The 20,249-nt window shown below is 38.5% G+C and overlaps 1 protein-coding gene across 7 annotated transcripts in view; it reads left to right on the top strand.

Moving 5' to 3' along the window:
• The window catches only part of SOX5 (SRY-box transcription factor 5), a 786,191-nt gene that overhangs the window by 715,312 nt on the left and 50,630 nt on the right, over window positions 1–20,249 (top strand). The gene's annotated exons all lie outside the window — the stretch shown is intronic.

Raw genomic sequence — 20,249 nt, 5'->3', positions numbered from 1 at the left:
GGCAAATGGCAGAGAGAGAGAGAGAGAGACAGAGAGATCGATTGATCGATCGATCTTCCACCTTCTGGTTTTGCTCCCCAGACCAAAGGAAGGATTCTTGAACTGCATTCTAGTCTCCTACCTGGGTGGTAGGGGCCTATGTACTTGGACCATCATTGGCTGCTTTCCCAAACACATTTACAGGGAGCTGGATCAGAAGCAGAACAGCAGGTACTCAAACCAGGACTCCAATGTGGGACGGTGGTATCACAAGTGGTGGTCATCCCCAAGACCTTACTTTTATATTATGTGAATATATTAAGCTTTCTATTAAAGAAGTAAGAAGAGACCATAAAGTATTATTATTTGTTATTATTCCAGGAAATAACCAGAAATAACTTTAGTATGTGAGAAAATATTGGAGCCATTGTTGTGGCGTAGTGGCCAAAGCTGCCCCCTGTGACACCAGCATCCCATATAGGTCCAAGCTCGTGTTCTGGCTGCTCCACTTCCCATCCAGCTCACTGCTAATGGCCTGGGAAAAGAAGCAGAAGATGGCCTAAGTACTTGCCCATTTGTCACCCACTTGTGAGACCCGGATGAGCAAGCTGCTGGCTCCTGGTTTTGGCCAGCTTCAGCCCTGGCCATTGAGGCTACTTGGGGAATAAACCAGCGGATAGAAGACATACATCTCTTCCTCCCTCCTTCCCTCCCTCCCTCATTCCCTCCCTTCCTCCCTCTCTCCTTCCCTCCCTCCTTCCCTCTAATTCTGACTTTCAAAGAAAGATGTTTAGTAGCAAACTGACACAGTTAATTTAACCCCAGATGACTTTTAAAATTTTTATTTGAGTTACCTAGAAAATTCTTGTTGTCCATTCCATGAATGCCAGGTGGCAGTGTCTGAAGAGTAACAGGGTAACTGCTGAAATACACAGAGCAAAACATAACAAAGTATTTAAAGAGGAAACCTAAGAAGTTAAAAAAATTTTTTTTGGACACTGGTGGCTATGCAAAGGATGTCTTTCACAGTTCTGGAAAGTTATCTGCCCTATCTTCCCCAAATTCCCAAGACCTTTTCCATATCATTAAGAGAGAAATACAACTGGGAGTGTCATTTAACCTGGACAAGGAAAGACGTTAGGCCACAATGCATCAGCAACATGTACAAATACACAGTGAGAAATATACACAGTCCAGTGACAACAGGGATTTTACAGATACTACTTGATGATGTGCTATAGCTGATGAGCCTTGCTCATCTGTATTTGGTGTATATTTAAGGCCTGGTCTGCTTTTCTTTGTAATCATAGCAGCGTGAAAGTTTTATGGGCTTGGTAATAACTGTAACATTTATCAACTTTTTATTTTAAAATTTATTTATTTGACAAAGTTACACTCCACACATGCCTGCAATGGCCAGGGCTGGGCCAGGTCGAAGCCAGGAGCTTCATCAGGTCTTCCATGTCAGTGGCAGGGCCCGTATTCTTGGACCATCTTCCTCTGGTTTCCCAAGCAGAGTAGCAGAGAGCTGGATTGGAAGTGGAGTAGCCAGGACTCAAACTGGTGCCCGTATGGAATACTGGAGTCACAAGTGGCTTTCCCTAGTATACCACAATGCTGGCCCCAACATTTAAATTTAAAGTGGTGCTATCTTATCCCCATGGCCCAGCAGTTTAAATCTGTTATGTTCACAAGCTAATTTTCAGTAAAATGAATAGCTGTAATGTCATAGTTGTTGTCACACATAGATACAGTTGGGAGGTCTTATTTGCTGTTTTTTTCTCTTGATTTATTAATGATTTTACATCACATTTCAGAATGATGCATTACATTAGAACAATCCACTTATGATTTTAGGTTATGCACTACACTTTTAAATGACTGCTGAAATATTTTTCGAACTCCTAGAATAACTTCTTACTATTTTTATCTTTTCACTAAATCATTTATACAAATAAATAATAAGGAATATTTTTATGTCAGTCAACTTCATCCATTTATGCACCTATTCATTTATCCATTCGGACCTCTTTTTTAGAAGATTTATTTATTTGAAAAGCAGACTGACAGAGAGGGAAAAACATCCATCTGCTGGCTCACTCCCCAAATATTTTTCAAAATGGTCAGGACTAGGCCAGGCTGTAGCCAGGAGCCAGGAATTCCACCTGGGAATCCCATGTCAGTGGCAGCGGCGCAAACACTTGGACCATCTGCTGCTGGCTTCCCTGGTAGATGAGCAGGGAGCTGGATGCAAAGCGGAGCAGCCGGGACTCAAACCAGCTCTCCTAAATGAGATTCTGGCATCATCAGTAGCTTAATCTCCTGTGGCTCAATGGTTGCCCTTATTGATGCTATCATAGGTATCCATAACAAGTGCAGAAAAATGACTGAAGGGTTGCTTTGCCAAGATGTGGGAACTACATTATGAGCTGTGGTCTGTATAGTCAAAGAACCCTTCTGATGGATTATTTCTATAATGTTAAGGTTTTGCCATACCTGATGGTTTTATATGCCCACTGATTATTTCACATGAGTGAAAAAGTAGAATATGTCCCTACAGCCATGATTGTACATACTTTAAAAACTTATTTTATAGCTTATCTTTAAAGTTCAATTACTGGTTGAAAATGAGCCTTCATGAGCTTTCTATCATATAAAGCTTAAGAAAACAGGGGATGTTTATGGTGTGTTTCCTCGCATCTGGAATTATTGTGAAATATATAAAGGTTTAACCAAGAATGAAGTGCCTACTTGTAAGAACAGCGATTCAGTACAAATAGGCCCTTTGCCTTGCTCTGTGTCCTCCAGCACACGGTCTAGAATTGCTTTGATTGTCAGAAAAGACTTCTTGGATGTGCTTGTGTGCTCGTGCCGAAGCTCAACAGTAAAACATAGTGAGTTAAAAATAGCCACACCAGTAAGTCTCCCTGTTGTCATTTCATGAAGAACATGGCCTCCCCAAAAGAAAAACACAACAAACAGTAAATAAGGAGGACCCCTAATAATACGTGAATTCACCCCTTGTAGCCTGGAATTGACATTTATACATAGCATAGTAAACATTTTGACTTTACAAAGCTATTTTATTGCTGCATAATAGCTACCATTTATTATCATATTTATGTTTTTAAACAATTATTAGTGCTAGGGGATATTTTCTGTGTGTTTTATTGGCAATGTGCGATGTCTTTCTTTAAAATAGAATTATTCTATTAATGGGCTTTGTGTTGTACACATACCTACCTGGCATAAACCAAATTGATAGTTTAAGTTAAAATTATGTCTCCTGTTTGGAACAGTGGAATCCTAAGCCGCACTCAGGGGATGGAAGGAGAACGATCTTACTGACAAGGGCCAAAAATCCACCACATTCTGAGTCTCACTGCCTGCCCTTCTTCCTTTTGCCTTTGACTCACACCTCTAGGAAAGGACACAAACAAAACTTATTTGCAATTTGCAAAAAAAAAAAAATGGAAGGGGGAATCAAAAGGAGGGGGCTCCAAAAGACTGTAAAATTGTACAGCATGAGTCCTCTGATGCATGCTGTTTTCAATCTGCTGTGTGCCAGTTGGAGGCTTGGGGAGTGTGTGCGCACGAGAGAAAGGATAACGCTGAGAAATGATAGAGTGGCTGTGACCTCCAAGCTCAGCCTGGAAATCCAAGACATTGATTTCACTTAGCATTCCTGCTGAGAAATCTGGCGGAGTTCAGTTGTAATAAAAGAACAAGATTCTGTTCTAATGGTAATGGCGTATGACAGACACACCACTTTGTCTGTCCTCGGCACCAGAGAGAGGAGAAGTGGAGGAAGGTCACGTGACCTGCCTGTGGTGTTGGACGAGTGCTGTTCTGAGCTTTGAACTGCCGCCTAGGAACATCATTATTTATAATATTAAATGATAAAGGAAGCTTCAGAGGACTCACATTGAACCTCTCCAAGCTGCACGCTGCCACTGTGTTCTGTAAATGTGAAAATGCAAAAAGTCTAGCCTATTCAGACATCTGCATCCAAGAACATGGAGAGCATGACTTGTTGACTTACATGTCCTTGAACTTACTGTGTGAATCGTTTGCATTAATGCCTAGTATATCACTGATTTCTTTTTTTTTTTTTATAATGCTTTGGTTGTAGTAGGAATAAAATATACACATAATTTTTCATGTTCTAATTGACCAAAGACTAAATGATGGAGAATTCAGATCTTCAGTAAGTTTTTAAAATTTCTCAGTAGTTAGAATAAACTCTTTCTAAACACATGTGCATTTGTCTCTTTAGCAAATATGTTTACCTCTTCAGAGTTACACTCCTAGCTCACTTATATCCTCACAGCTGAGCTGATGGATGAATATTGGTAAATGCCTGTGAATGAAGATATAAAATGTTGAACTTCTGTGCATAAGAGATACTGTTTAATAGAAAAGCTGAAAGTTGAGTTATTTTGCCTTCTTATATTAAGGAAAAGTATTTTGTTAAGGTATTATTGAGCTGCAGTGGAGTTTGAATCTCATGTACAGTGATGTTGCTTGGAATCTATTTAGGTGCTTTAGCAAAGTTTACATTTTTTATAGTTTAATGTTCTGCCACAGGATAGCCAATGAATGATATATTAGCTACTTTCATTTTCCACAATGTATTTGTTTATATAAGTGATTCTCTGCTTGTTTGTTGCAGCCTTTTATGAACCTAGGTAACCTTTGCTTTATGGAAGAAATTGATCTTTCAATACAATTGTTCTCCTAATTTTGAGTAATAGAATGAATATCTGACTTCATACAGGGAAGAGTATTCGTACTCAGTTTCAAACCAACTCACCCCATTGTATACAGTCGCCTTATAATTCCATGGCACAAAGAAGTCCTGGTATGTGTAAGGCATGCTATGCATCTGAACTTCACATTTTAAGTGACCTGCCCTTGCTAACGTAGCCACCTCTTGGAAGAATCCTAAGTGTGACTTGTAAATACCCCTAAGTGTCTCTTGGTATTTGATGGCGACTTAACTATTGCCTGCAGCAACAAAGAACCGTTAGTTAGAAAAACTGATGACAAGAGAGAATTCCTGGGTGCTTTGCTTTTAACCTGACTCTGACCCCCCGTCAGACCCCCGTCGCAGTTGCATCTCAGTCCATGGCAAGAGCACACAGATTGTCCTTTTCAGTTGTTTTGTTCTTTTCAAATACTTCTGGCAGTGATGTTCCCATTTGCTCAGCAGTAGCACCTGGCAGTTATGACATGGGGAAAAAAAATATTTCTCTGACAAGCCAGAAATGGCCCTAACCAGCTGACCGCACACAATCAGGTTCTTTCAGCTACAATATCCTTATAAATATTGCTTCAGGTTCAGAAGCAAGAACTGGAACTTTATTGTTATCTGATTCTCTTTCACAGACACAGTAATACAGATCTCTTCTGACTTGGTGGTCGTGTGCTTGCGTTAGTAATATCAGCGGCGCCAATGACTCGTATTAGGGTACCTATTTTGTGCTGTAATGGTACCCAATCACATAGTTTGATGCTCTCAAGTAAACATTACATCAATACACACCGATCTGCAGGGTGGAATTTTGTAGTTTAATACTCTGAGTCACTGACTGCAGGACGCATACTCACAAGATTACTTAGCAACATGCTGGGACTGTGGGAACTGAGAGAATAATTGAGATTCATCTCGATTGAGAATCAGTGCTAACAGGAGATTTGGAAACCAAAGGCATTTTGGGGAGCTCTATGATAGTGTTGCAGAATGGTATCCAGTAACTATTTTTTGAGCCCTTGAGATGTGACATGTGTGTGTGCACGCACGCGTGTGCACGTGTTACACTCTAGTGGGAATAGAGGCACAACACAAAAGTGCACATCCAGTTTAACTGCAACCAAGCCGAACCACCACCACCACGGTGTATAAAAACATTATTTTCAATATTATCACAAAAACAGCCTTTCAAGATAAAGCACAGGACATCAAAGAGATTTTGTAAGTTTGAAATGGCCAGGAAGTGCGAAAGCCTCCACAGGAGTATTTCCATGGCGAAAAGTTCAAAAAGCGCTGCTCTATATAACTGTAACCTCGTTGAATATTTTTCACATTTCATCTGGCCATGAAAAATTGTGCAGGGTAGTAGTTTTCAGAGGTGTTATTTCCAATATGTAAAAGTTCCTAGAATACTACCGTTTGACTTATTCTTGGAGCTTTTCAGGTCAAGATCTCAAATAATCGTTACGCACTGCACAGGGCAAAAACTGGTCTCTGAATGAAGTATCTCTAAGTAATGTACAGTGTTGAGAACGTGTTCATGAAAGAGGAGCTGCTCTTCATCTCTCTGTGGCAGCATCAGATAAAATCCCTGATCCATCGTGAGACTGTTGGGCCTGGAACTCCTGTAGATTCTGTCTTCCCTACAACTTCACAGTAGAAAGGGCTGTTAGTCTCAGCCAAACAGAACCACATGGAAATTGGCCATTTTCTGTTCTTAAGCTTTAAACACTGTCAGGCATATCAATTAAATGCTAGAATCTCCCTAATACCTTGCTCTGTTAAGCTGCTTTGTGCTTTGTTGAATAGCTATTGAACACCCAACCTGTCCCCTGCATTTCGGTATCCAGTAACTATTTTTTGAGCCCTTGAGATGTGACTGTGTGTGTGTGTGTGCGCGCGCACGCGTACATGTGTGCACGTGTTACACTCAAGAGGAAGAATCAGGGCATAGAGTTAAACTGCAAATGTGACCCATTATTATTATCATCATCATCACTCCCTGGGTGGGACATATTTACAGTGGGTATAACATAATTGCCCTGTCATTTTAAATAAAATAGTTTTCTTTTCATGGTCCCATCTTGGTAAACTGAAATATGTTAAATGAAGTGTTATCCAAAGAACCCCTGCGATGAGCCTCAGCCTTCGCTTTTCATCTGTATTCAGTTGACAGGAATCTCCAACAGTTAGGGCTTTTCTGAGCTCAGCCATATTTAAATGGGCGAACAGGTCATTTGGTGATGTATTCTTATGTCTCAGAAACAGAGGGAGGACTGTTGGTCACAGTTGCACTATGAAAACAATGAAGAATATAAAGCAGAGTTATGATCAGCATTTGAAAAAAAGCAAGGCAAAATGGACAGAGGGATTCCAGTAATATCCTTTGAATTCTACTGGCCTGGCCTATGTTTCCTGGTACATACTGCTTTTATTTTTATTTATTTACTTTTTGACGGATTCAGTCTCAAACACAGTGTGATGAGCTATGCCAAAACTTTAGTAATGCAAACCAAGAGGTTGTAGAGCACATGAACATATAGTAAGACACACAATCGTGTTTTTAAGTAAAATACACTCTCTAAAATAGATTCAGCCCTAGCTATGCCCACTGTCTATAAAGCTCTGTGTTCTTATTTTTAAAATTTATTTATTTTAAAATATTATGTTTATTTAAAACACTTTCTGTATTTAACACTAGGCAGTTAAAAGCTCCATCATTTGGAGAAGAAAAAACCAAGGCACTATGAAAGGTGGCCCTTTAGTGAAGTATCCAGTATGGCTCAATGACTACCATGGCCCCAAATTCTTTTTTTTTTTAAAGAATATGGAATTTATTAGATTGTCGATCTAAAAACTGAACCCATCTAAAATAGATACCCAGACAGCTCCCTTTATCCATCCAGGTCATGGCCCCAAATTCTAAGTCACCATTATGTATGCTTTTCTGCAGTTCTTTTTTGCGAATCACTGATAAGTTCAAGCCTACACACATATTTCCAAACAGTGAACTCCTTCATCTTCTACCTCACCTAGCAGTTCTTAAACTGACAAGTTTTCCCTTTAGACCTCTCCTGTATGAGAACTCTTTAAAGAGAAAATTCAGAAGTGAAACAAAGGAGGATTACTTTGTATATGAGAGCTGATCGTCTCTCTTTATTAATTAAATAGTTGCTACTTACACAATCTTTCTTATTTATTCATAAGATAGGGGAAATTTTAGTGTTTTTTCTTATGGAGATACCCCTCAAAGTAATCATGTGTCTTAAATTATGTATTTGAAAGGCAGAAAGACCTAGAGAGAGCTGAAAAGGAATTGGGGGAGGGGTGAGGAGCGGGAACACTCCCATCTGCTGGTTCATTCCCCAGATGCCCAGAACAACTGGCCTGGGCTGGGCAAGGCCAAAGCTGGAGTAGGGAATACAATCCAGGTACCCTGTGGGGGTGGCAAGAACCCTTTTTCTTGAGCTAGGTTCTACATTGGCAGGAAGCTGGAATCAGGAACCAGAGCTGGAAATTGAACCCAGTTAATCCCGTTTGGGATGCCGATGTGTTAGTCACTAGGCTAAATACCTGCTCCTATAATTTTTTTTAAATGACAGCAAACACTAATATTTAGGTTAGTGGAAAATAATATATATGCATATTTATCCATTAGATTTTTTCTATTTTTTCTCTAAACACAACAAAAATCCTATTAATATTTTTTAAAGATTTATTTATTTGAAAGAGTTACAGAGAGGCAGAGGGAGAGAGAGAGAGGTAGGGGTGCGGTAGAGTCTTCCATCCACTGGGTTCACTCCCCAAATGGCTACAACAGAGGTATGCCAATCCAAAGCAAGGAGCTAGGAGCTTCTTCCAGGTCTCCCACATGAGTGCAGGGACCCACAGGCTTGGGCCATCTTCTGCTGCTTTCCCAGGCCATAGCAGAGAGCTGGATCAGAAGAGGAGCAGCCTGGACTGGAACCATGCCCATATGGGATGGCAGCGCCTTTACCTGATACACCACAGTGCAGGTCTCTATTAATATTTTTGAACATTACAAAAAATAATTTAACAGGAAGAAGTCAGTGTCAAAAGCGGGTAAGTTGAGCTGCAGACAAATTCCAAACCCAAGGTATTCAGAAGTTTCATTATTCAACAAAATGAATAAGACTTTTTAAAAATAGAGTTATAAGCCTGGTAGTCAGAAGGAAGCCTGGAAGGCATTCAGTCCCACACACAATGACCCAGTCAGGAGGGTGCTTTGCCTCTGCCTAAACTCCTGCCATGACAGGGAGCCCGCCACTCCATGAAGTGTCATTACCTCATTCTGAATCTCTCTTAATGTCAGTGTTCTCTAAATAGAACTATCATCAGTTTTCCTGGATGTTATCTTCTTGTGGTTTCATTGAATGACAATTGCATTTATTACTTCTCTTTAATTGAAAATAATAGAAAACTCAGTCCAAACTGGATTGATTCAAAGGGAAGTATATTTACTCACATTCCAAAAAAAAAAAAAAAAAAAATCCTGACTTCAGGAGTGGCTAACAGACCACAAGCCTCATCACAAGGAGTTGGTTTGTATCTTTCAGCTCTGTTCTTCGCTCATTCTCCAAACCATCCTTTTTGAGTGTTCTACAGCTCAGCCTATGCTGACATCCACCACTCATTGATTCAACAAGTATTACTGTATGCCTGTCATGTACCCAGCTTAGTACAAGGAACCAGAGTTACAACTGCAAACAAAGAGCTTGATTCTCTAAAGATTTGCAGTCTAGCAGGAGGAAACAAACTATGAGCAATTGAACAAATAGGTAATTTCATATATGGTAACTGCCACGAAGAAAATAAAACTTGGTGAAAGGTGGAAAGTGCTAGGGACAACGGGACGACATTCTTCAGCTCCACTTTAAAGAGACCCCCTCTGAGACCAGAATTTTAGAAAGGACGACCCCCCGCAAGGAATATCAGCAGTCACAAAGACCCTGAGATGCTAAGGAGGTTGATGAATTCAAGCTTTAGCTGAAAAGCAGTGAGCAAGCACAAGAATCAGGTTGTAAAATGAGAGACCAAATCATACAGGACATGGGCATGTTAAGAACTTTGAATGATGCTCAGAATATACCAGCTTTTTAAAGACAAAGTCCATATTTTCCATTTGCCATACCACTTATCAAACTGCTATAATTATGTCATGTCCTCCTTTCTTAGGGTATTTTATGGAAAAATATTAATCTTTGAGCTCCTGTGTCAATTAATATTTTAAACATCCCTACAATAGTTCCTAAGGAGCACTCTGGAATTCGAACTCTATTGGCACCCTGGACTTTGCCATTGACAGGACACGGCAATTAAATGCGACAAACATCTATTCATTGCCTGTGAATTAGTACATCACTGTCAGAGTCCCAGGACATGATGATGGTGGCAAACAGTGTAGACACATCTCTGCAGTCATACAGCATAGTATATACAGCGAGGAATGCATGGGGAGGTTTACAGGAAGAGACGATCGCATACAGCTGATGGAGAGCAGCAGGTAAGGGCCAGGCACGTGGACCTAACCCAGATATTTCCTGACTTGATTCATTTTTTTTTTTTAATCACTGACTTAATCAGAGTTTTTCATTAACATCGGAAGAAAATATGCATAATTGATAGTACCTATTACTGCCTATGTGAAGCAAATAAAAAGTTCAGTTTTTGAAATGATATTTTGGTCCTATCATATGAGTATTAGATTTAAAACACCATAATTTCCTACTGTTCAAAAGAGTCTTGGAACTCTTTTTGAGCAGATTAACAAGTCACATAAGAAACTAAACCTTAATATCTGATTAACTTGATTTTCTCCTCAATGATTAATTTATTTGATAGGTGAGGGGATAGAGAGAAAGATCTTCCATCTGCTAGTTCACTCCCCAAATGGTTGCAACAGCCAAAGCTAAGCTAGGCCAAAACCAGGAGCCCAGAACTCCATCCAGGTCTCCCACTTGGTTGGCAGGGGCTCAGGCACCTGGGCCATCTTTTGCGGTTTTCCCAGGTGCATTTGCAGAGAGCTGGATCAAAAGCTGAGCAACCGAGGCTCCAACTGGCACTCTGATATGGGATGCTGCACAACACCAGCCTCTTGATTTTAATTTTTGACATTCAATTTTTTTGGTAAATTTTGACCCGGAACTTGATCTACTGAAACCACATTAGGTGGTTTCAGTAGATCTTCTAGGTCTAGTAGACAGAATATTTTTTTTTTTAAGCATCAGTGAAAAATGTGCTACAGTCTTCAAACAGCTGGAGTGGGGTGTTTAAAAGTTACAAATGGTATCGATTTCATCATTGGATGAATTTGCACTTGCAAAAATTGAGTATTTTTGAGAAAACAACTTTCTTTCAAAATCTTTGTCTCCCTGTCTTTCTTTTCCCTAATGCTCTTCCTCTTTCTCTCTTTCCCTTCTTCCTTCACTGTAGCTGTAAGCTTTTTAAAAGTCACACCTCCTGTCACACATAAGCATAGCAGTCCACCTACTTACAAAAGCCAAACAAAACAAAAGGTTCTATAAAATTTTTGTAAATATTCTATAAACAGGTGATATTTTCTTGCTTAAAAAATCCATAATGTGACTTATGTAAATATGTACTTTTCATAATGCATTTAATATTCAGTATATATTAATGATACAGATTTAATATGTAAAGATCTACTAATATATATATTCTATTATATTCCATAAAATGATATTCTAGTTAGAGTTTTATATTCACTAATGCATACACAATATGGAAGTCACAGTAACTGCACAAAGTTAATTTAAGGAGCAATAGAAACTTTTAATCCAGAACCTGTCCAAAATCTTGATAATAAGTTTTTCCTATCACAATTTCATATAGTTTCCCAACACTGCTAAAAATCAACTATTACTGAATGTAAAAAAATCACATTCTTAATAGTCTAGTAAGCCAAGGCCAGAAATTTTATGACTTGAGTAATATTAAATGTGAAAGAAAAATGGTCTTTAGAAGATGCACTAGGTGGTATAATTCAGTGTCTGTGAATTATTGTTTCAGTTTGGCTAATAGGATCAGAGGAATTTGCAAGCATGTATTTCTTATCTGATACACACTAAAGTTTCAGGATATAGGAAACAGAATACCCATTTGAAATATGGAATAACTTTCATAAGGAAAATTTTAAACTCTTAATTGAAATTTTGTCTTTATTGAAATAAGAATATCACTCATTGGAATTTTAGTGTTAGGCATATTAAGCTGGAAAAGTATGTTCTTGACAGCTCAGAATATTGAATATTGCTGAGAACCCAATCTTCAGAGTGCTGCTTGAAAGAAGCATGCCTACGAAAATGAAAGTTTCTAAAAATCAAGAATAGCTAGGAATTCTCCTAAGCCTGAATCTTGCTGCCATGGGAAGAGTGCTCCCCTTGCCTAGCTCTGACCTCTGTAGATAAGGTGCAGAGTCTTCAGAAAGTTCATGGAAATGGTATTATGCTGAAAGTATACATGGGTTTCAAATTTTTTTTCACAAAAATTAATTTTAATTCAATTTTCCTATGAATTCTTTGAAATTCCTGCATGTAATTGGACTTTTCTTAGGAATACATCTTCTCTTGTGAGCTGCGACACTTAAAATTGTAATATCCCTCTGCTTTTAGTAATTGTATTTCCAGCTTTGGACTATAAATGTTTTCCATTGGGTAACTTTCTCAGAATCTAACAATTTAAGAAAGATAATTTTGGTTATTCCAAAGGATAAAGATCAGATTCTTACATTTAGAAAAAATAAAGTTAAAATTTGATTTTTCAAGTTTTGCATTATCAAAATAATATGAAGGGGGGTTACCAGTCATCAGAAAAAGTTAATAGCATCATATTTTCATCTAATCACAGATTATATTTTATTAAAGGTCTGTTGTAGTGTTTGCAAGAGCGTTTATCAGTGTTTGGATTCCACAGGGTGCTTTCCTTTAAAGTGAATCTTATTTTTGTGAGTTTATTATATAATTTGAGGTGTTAGGTTTGTTGTGTGTGCAATTTCGATGACTTCTGGCAATGCAGGTATTTCATAAATAGGAGAAAAAAAAATTATACCAGAAATAGAAAGAATGAAATACTGTAAAAATTCTTCTCTTATGGTATTTCCAGGAGCACTTAAAATAACATAAGAAAAAAAATAGTGTTGTGAAGTATGTTTAAAAAAGCACTATGACAGCAACAGAAATGTCCTTAAATAGGTACAGATTTGTGTTTTCTGTACTTCTTTATGCAACTCTTTTGAGGATCAAAGTTTCATTTTAAGTCAGTGGGAGCTCAATATTCAGGTCAACTCTCCATGAATACAGGGCAAGAAAAGAATTTTAGGTCAAATAATGGGATTTTTAGTGCACATTTTCATGTAAATAGTGGAGTCATTTATCTTAAAATCATAGTGGTTTTGCTCCATTTTGTAGAGAACTTGGGAGTAATTTTGGGGTTTTAAAAAAATTTGCTTATATTTTTCTATTAGCATTCACAGAGTTCACTGAGCTAGAATTCTGATCTGTTGTATCTGGGACTATAATTTATGAACTTGCAACAAAATAAGTGATGAAGAGATCAGTTCCATAAGATGGATCATATTGAAACAGTTCATTGATCTATTGGCCCTTAATATGCTATCAGTAAATGTTTACTAGATTAAACATTTATGTTATATAAAAACTCACTATTAATAATATAAATTGAACCCCTACTTAACACAGTTTGTGATTATTTTCATTATGTCAGCCTTTGCAGGTACATTTAAACAACATCTAAGAGAATGTGTCTGTATAATTTTTTTTCACATTCAGTAATAGGTTTTTTACTATTATAAAGAAACTTTTGAGCCTCTTGTATAATCACATTATTTTCTAGCATTTTGGACACATGAAATATTGATAATTTAATCAGAGAAAAATATTAAAATACATTTTTAAAAAATACTCTTTTCATATGTACTTGAATCTTATTTAAAAATTAGATAATTTTAAAATGTACCATTAATCATGTAGAACTATTCTAAATGAGATACCTTCAAGGGAAAAAGCATGATGAGAATGTCTTCCTTTGGAAACAGGCATGTTGCTGATTTTTTCCAAGCAATAAAGTAAACTTTACATTTTGATTGAAACCCAGCAACATATTTCTTTGCCATTTATATCATTTAAAAAAAAAAACAGGTAATGAAGTGTTACTCATATATCATGTTTCTGGGATTAGTTTTTTAAGATTCCAACACTTCATTGGTTGAGACTTCTTGGGGGCATTTTCTGATGCCTTACCAGGTGCATAAGCAGAGAGCTGGATGAGAAGTGAAGAAGCCAGGACTAGAACCAGTGCTCATATATGATGCCAGTCTTGCAGACAGTGGATTAATCTGCTGTGCCACAGCACCAGCCCCCAAAACCTTATTGCCTTATTGCCTCTTAAAACCTTATTTGAGGGGCTGGCGCTGTGGTGCAGCGGATTATAGCCCTGTCCTGAAGCACCAGCATCCCATATGGGCACTGGTTCTGGTCCCAGCTGCTCCTCTTCCAGTTCAGCTCTCTGCTATGGCCTGGGAAAGCAGTAGAAGATGGCCCAAGTCCTTGGGCCCCCTGCACCCATGTGGGAGACCTGGAAGAAGCTCCTGGCTCCTGGCTTCGGATCGGCTTAGCTCCTGCTGTTGCGGCCATCTGGGGGAGTGAACCAGTGGGTGGAAGACCTCTCTGTCTGCCTCTACCTCTCTCTGTAACTCTGTCTTTCAAATAAATAAAATAAATCTTTAAGAAAAAAAAAAAAACTTATTTGAGAGACCAGCGCTGTGGTGGAGTGGGTAAAGCCGCCGCCTGCAGAGCCAGCATCCCACATGGGCGCCAGTTCCTGTCGCGGCTGCTCCACTTCCAATCCAGCTCTCTGCTATGTCCTGGGAAAGCAGTAGAAGGTGGCTCAAGGCCTTGGGCCCCTGCACCCGCATGGGAGACCTGGAAGAAGCTCCTGGCTCTTGGCTTCAGATGGGTTCAGCCCAAGTGCTTGGGCCTCTGCCACCCATGTGGGAGACCTGGAAGGAGTTTCCAGGCTCCTGGCTTCAATTTTGCCCAGCCTTGGCTGTAGCGGCCATTCAGGGAGCAAATCAGCAGATGAAAGATCTTTCTGTATCTTTCCATCTTTGTAACCCTCTCTTTCAAATAAATCTTTTTTTTAAAAAAATAATTTTTTCCTCTTTTTGATAATCTTTGTAACATTATCTTCCTTTAGTCCTTTTATGCCAAACAAGATAGTTCAAAGATGGCAGAGAAATATTCTACCCATAGCTAGACATACTTAGGGGTCTTCAAAATTTCATGATCGTCTACATAATATTTTAATTATTTATTACACAGGTATATAGTTTTGCAGTGTCTTTGTTTTTCACCAAAATAAGCTTTTTTTTTTTTTTTTTTTAGTATTCATTTATTTATTTGAAAGGCAGAGTTATACAGAAAAAGAGGGAGAGAAGATTTTCCATCTTTGGTTTCACTCCCCAGATGGCCACAGTGGTCAAGGCTGGGCCAAGCAGAAGCTATAAGCTTCTTCTTGTTCTACATGGTTGCAGGTGCCCAAGGTCTTGAGCCATCTTCTGCTGATTTCCCAAGTACATTATCAGGGAGCTGGATCAGAAGTAGGGGAGCCAGGACACAAACTGGCACCCATATTGGATGCAAGTGAAACTTACTTTTCTTTCTCTTTTTTTTATTTTTTAAGATTTATCTGATTTATTTGAAAGACAGTGGTACAGAGAGAGGTAGAGCCAAACAGAGAGAGGTCTTCCATCCACTGGTTTGCTTCCCAAATGTCCACAAAGGCCAAAGTGAGCTGATCCAAAACCAGGAACTTCTTGCAAGTCTCCCATGTGGGTGCAGGGGCCCAAGGACCTGGGCCATCTCCTACTGCTTTCTTAGGCCATAGCAGAAAGCTGGATCAGAAGTGGAGCAGCCGGGACTTGAACTGGCATCCATATGGGATGCTGGCACTACAGACTGGCGCTTTAACCCACTGCACCACAATGACAGCCTCAAAACTTATTTTTTAATTCAATTTTTCCACAAACTCTTTGAAGTCCACTCATATGTATTTACACCTAAGTTCTTAAATACATATACATATATATACATATGTATCGTGTATTTATATATTTCATCCCATTCTTTTTTTTTTTTTTTTTTTTTTTTTTTTGACAGGCAGAGTGGATAGTGAGAGAGAGAGACAGAGAGAAAGGTCTTCCTTTTTGCCGTTGGTTCACCCTCCAATGGCTGCTGCGGCCAGCGCATCTCGCTGATCCGAAGCCAGGAGCCAGGTGCTTCTCCTGGTCTCCCATGCAGGTGCAGGGCCCAAGGACTTGGGCCATCCTCCACTGCCTTCCCGGGCCATAGCAGAGAGCTGGCCTGGAAGAGGGGCAACCGGGACAGAATCCGGCGCCCCGACCGGGACTAGAACCCGGTGTGCTGGCGCCGCAAGGCGGAGGATTAGCCTGTTAAGCCACGGCGCCGGCTTATTTCTTCCCATTCTACAGAAATGAAGAATACAAATGTATTTACTTGGCAGTTAGTGAAACAAAGCAAGATTTAAAGTAAGGTAAAAATCTCAGGCAAATACACTTGTCTTTTTCCTTAGTTCAGTCTAAAACATAGGATCAAAACTCTTCTGTAATGATGTCATTATAGTTGCTATATAACATCTTTTATGCTCTCAAAGACTGTGAGATGTATTATTCTTTTAATGTTATGGGCTGGGAAAATTAAACTTGAGGCCTTACAGCTGAGTTTCACACACATTAATTATTTTAATTGACAGTTTCTTAAATGAATATCTGATAAATCAATCTTGCTATTCCTCATGCTTCATGATATGCTTAACTCAATACAGACACTTAAGAACCATTATGCTGTTAGAGCTTTTCACAAAGTCAAGATCATTATAACTAAAATCAAACTCTCACCTGATGCTAACTTCCAAGCTTTTTCTTTTTTATTTGAATTGTATTTGGCCCGTACCTTGAATGTAATGTTACAAAATCCATGAGCAGAACATACTATCAAGTTCAGACATTTTTGGTATGTTGAGAAAGAATATTTTGTCTCCTGTGTAAAAACTGGCCTTCGAATTCCATAAAGACATCAGTTGCTTTTGGTCACTGCCATGAAGACTAAGAAGGCCTTCATGACTGTACTGAGGTTATCATTAAAATAGAGATTGGCAGACATTAGCCATAAATCATTATAAAATGGCCTGTGGGTAACCTTTGACACAACTCATTTGATGTAAACCTGGGATGGATTTGTTACCTTTGGTCAAGCCAGTAGGTGGGCTGAAGATCATGTCTTGCGTTAGTTCCTCTCTTAGTGACTGGAAAGGATTTGGATATATATAAATTGATGTTTGTTTCATGTTGAAGCGAAGTAGATCCTTTCACATAATAGTGTTAAGAATGTCTATAGCATTGACTTGAAATCTGTATTTATGATATAAACTTCAGATGTATGAGTGCATTTGGAATTCACTTGTAGCCACTTTGCTAAAATATTTCATGAGTTGATATCATAAAAAATTGGGAAATATCCAGATGAGTTTTAACCAAATTGAACACTACCCATTTCCTTTCACATAGAGCATAATAATTTCTTCAAGATTCAAGAGAAATGTTGTGATTATAGTTGTTAGTCTGATTTTTTTAAAAAAAATTATTGTTTACTGATTCTTTTTCCTGCTTGCATGTAAATGAGGGCCAAAACCCTGAAAAGTTGCTGTCGCTTACATCCCTATGTAATGGGTTCCAATTCCAGACTTGCTAAAGATGGTGTGACTGACAAATCTTTGAATATGTCTAACCTGAGTGTCTTTCTGTGTAAGAGGGTTGAAGATACCTCACATTCTTGTTGTAATACTAAGAAAAGAAGGTGCTTTGTAACTTAGAAAGTAAATTCAAGATTTCAGGGAGTAAAGTGCACAGTTTTAGAAAATCAGCACCAAAAGTGAATAGCCATGTCATTATTGAAATTATTTTTAAAATATGTGTTTAGGTTATGACACTTAGTACACTTTCATCTCTTTGGTATTGTTTATTTCCTCCTTTTTTTTATGGAACCAGCTGTGTATTCAGCTATAAGCATTTATTTCTTATTTGGAAACTAGTTCTCTCTGTGACAAAACTGCATTATGAAATTCTTTGGAATTTCCTTAGGAATAGGGAGAAGTTCCTAGGTAAAAACTGCATAGTTCCCATATTCACTTTGATGTATACCACGGCTTCTCTTTTATTCACTCTTTAACAAATTAATTAGAAAAGTAGTAGAAAGGAAAAAACACATTAATTCAATCACAACTGGAACATAATTGCCTTTTTTGCTTTATATTGGGGAAAGGAAAATAGCTTTTATTTCTAGTAAAAAAAATCATCTAATCCCAAGTAACAAAATGTTATGGGACTTAATGCTGTAATAACTCACGTCTTCGATATCTTTCTGTGTTCAGACTCTTCAAAATAAAAGTGTTCTGAGGATCTACAGAATAAGAAAATTATAGCTTGATGAAAAGTTCCAAAAATCACATTTAAATTGAACACCTAAAATCCACATCCAAGCCTTGGACTAGTGAATTAATCACATTCGTGACAAAGAACTCAGTCTAAATAATCCGAACTTAATGAAATGCAAGAGATACATTTTTAAAGAACATCCTTCATGACACTCTTTTTGGATTAATCACAGCAATATTTCTTTACAGAAATTTCATAGCAACTTAGCATCGCCTTATAATCTTCTATCATTTAGTAGACACTTTTGTATTGCTTCACCAACTGGAGTAAAAATTTCTTCTCTCTCACGACCTATCACTCTGTTGGAAGTATTGCTAAAAGATACTTATGGAAGAAATTTAAAAATGAACTTACCACATGAAAAAAAAAAAGTGAGACCAGGGCAGATGGCATAACTCTTCTCATTTTATATTCAGAAAGGAAAATTGCTAATACTGTTCTTAACCTAGGGGGTGGCAAGCAGTGTAAGTTAAAGCAAGAGGAGATGGAAGAAGTGAATTTTGCATTCAAATTTTATTTGTACTTATCTTTGGACTTTTTACCCTTTGACTGCCACCTATTCTCTGTTGACAATAAGTGGAATGAAAAGAGTTGTAGGTTGGACGTGGTGACCCAGTAACGTTTCAAGTTAAATTAATGGGAAGACTGTCACTTAGGAGCTCTTGACAATGGCTTAGAGCTGACATCCCTGAGTAGAAAAGAATGAATCCCAGACACAGAAAACCAACTCTAAGGTGAAAGGAAGAAAAGGGAGCAGAGTTCTGAAGTCTCAGAACTATGCAGTTCAAGTGGTAAGAAGAATCCATTCGTAGATTGCACTGGAGGCTTTGTGGTGGCTGTGCCTCTATGCATTTTTTGTCATTCATGAGTCTGCTTGCTCAGTTTACAGTAAGTGCATTGTGTGTCGTGTCAAGCATGTTTTAGAAAAGCAATTAAATGAAGAGAACAGTAGAAAAGGTTTGAATTTGTTAACTTAGGGGATGGGTGTTTGATGCTGTAGTTTGATGATGCCTGCATCCCATACCAGAAAGCATGGTGCTGCTAATTGTATTCCAGCTTCCTGCCAATGTGCACCCTAGGAGGTAGCAGGTGCTGACTCAAGTAGATGGATCCCTGCCGCCCATGTGAGACACCTGGGTTGAGTTCCAGGCTTCTGGGTTCAGCCTGGCTCAGTTCCAGTCAATGCAAACATTTGGGGAATGAACCAGCAGAGTAAGGATCTTTCTCTGTCTCTGACTCTCTGCCTTTTAAATAAAAAGAAAATGAATATTTTTTTTAAGATTTAGTTTTTATTTACTTGAAAGGCAGAGTTACAGAGAGAGGGGGGGGGGGAGAGAAAGAGACAGAGAGATCTTCCATCCATTAGTTCAGTCCCCATTTAGGTGGCAATGGCTAGAACTGGGCGCCAAGAGCCCAGAGCTGCTTCCAGATCTCCCACATGGGTGCAGGGGCCCAATCCCTTGGGCACTCTTCCACAGGCACATTAGCAGGGAGCTGGATTGGAAGTAGAGAAGCCAGGTCTCAAACTGGCTCTCAAATGCGATGCCAGTGTCGCAGACAGAGGCTTAACCTGCTACACCAGAATGCTGGCCCCAAATTAAATATTTTAAACGGAATTTGTAGTTGATTAATCTCAACTCTCAACTGAATTAACATTTTGTAATTACTATTTCGTATTTTTTCTATGCAAGGCATTTATGTGTGATTAAAAATTAATATTCCAATACCTACCCTCAAGAATGTTATATAATAAAAAGTAGGACTACTCAGGCCATCAATAAAGATATCTTCAAAGAATAGTTTCCTTCAACTATTTGTAATCTGATTATTTTGAAATGAAATAGATTAGTATGACTGTTACAGTCAGTAGCACTAGTCTTCCTTAAACTTGTCTTTCTTTATGTCTGTTACACAAATAGATGCACACACACACACACACACATACAT

Source organism: Lepus europaeus, chromosome 6 (genome assembly GCF_033115175.1).
Source record: "Lepus europaeus isolate LE1 chromosome 6, mLepTim1.pri, whole genome shotgun sequence".
NCBI lineage: Eukaryota > Metazoa > Chordata > Mammalia > Lagomorpha > Leporidae > Lepus > Lepus europaeus.
Note: the sequence above shows the minus strand (reverse complement) of the source record. Positions and strands in the feature narration are given on the sequence as shown.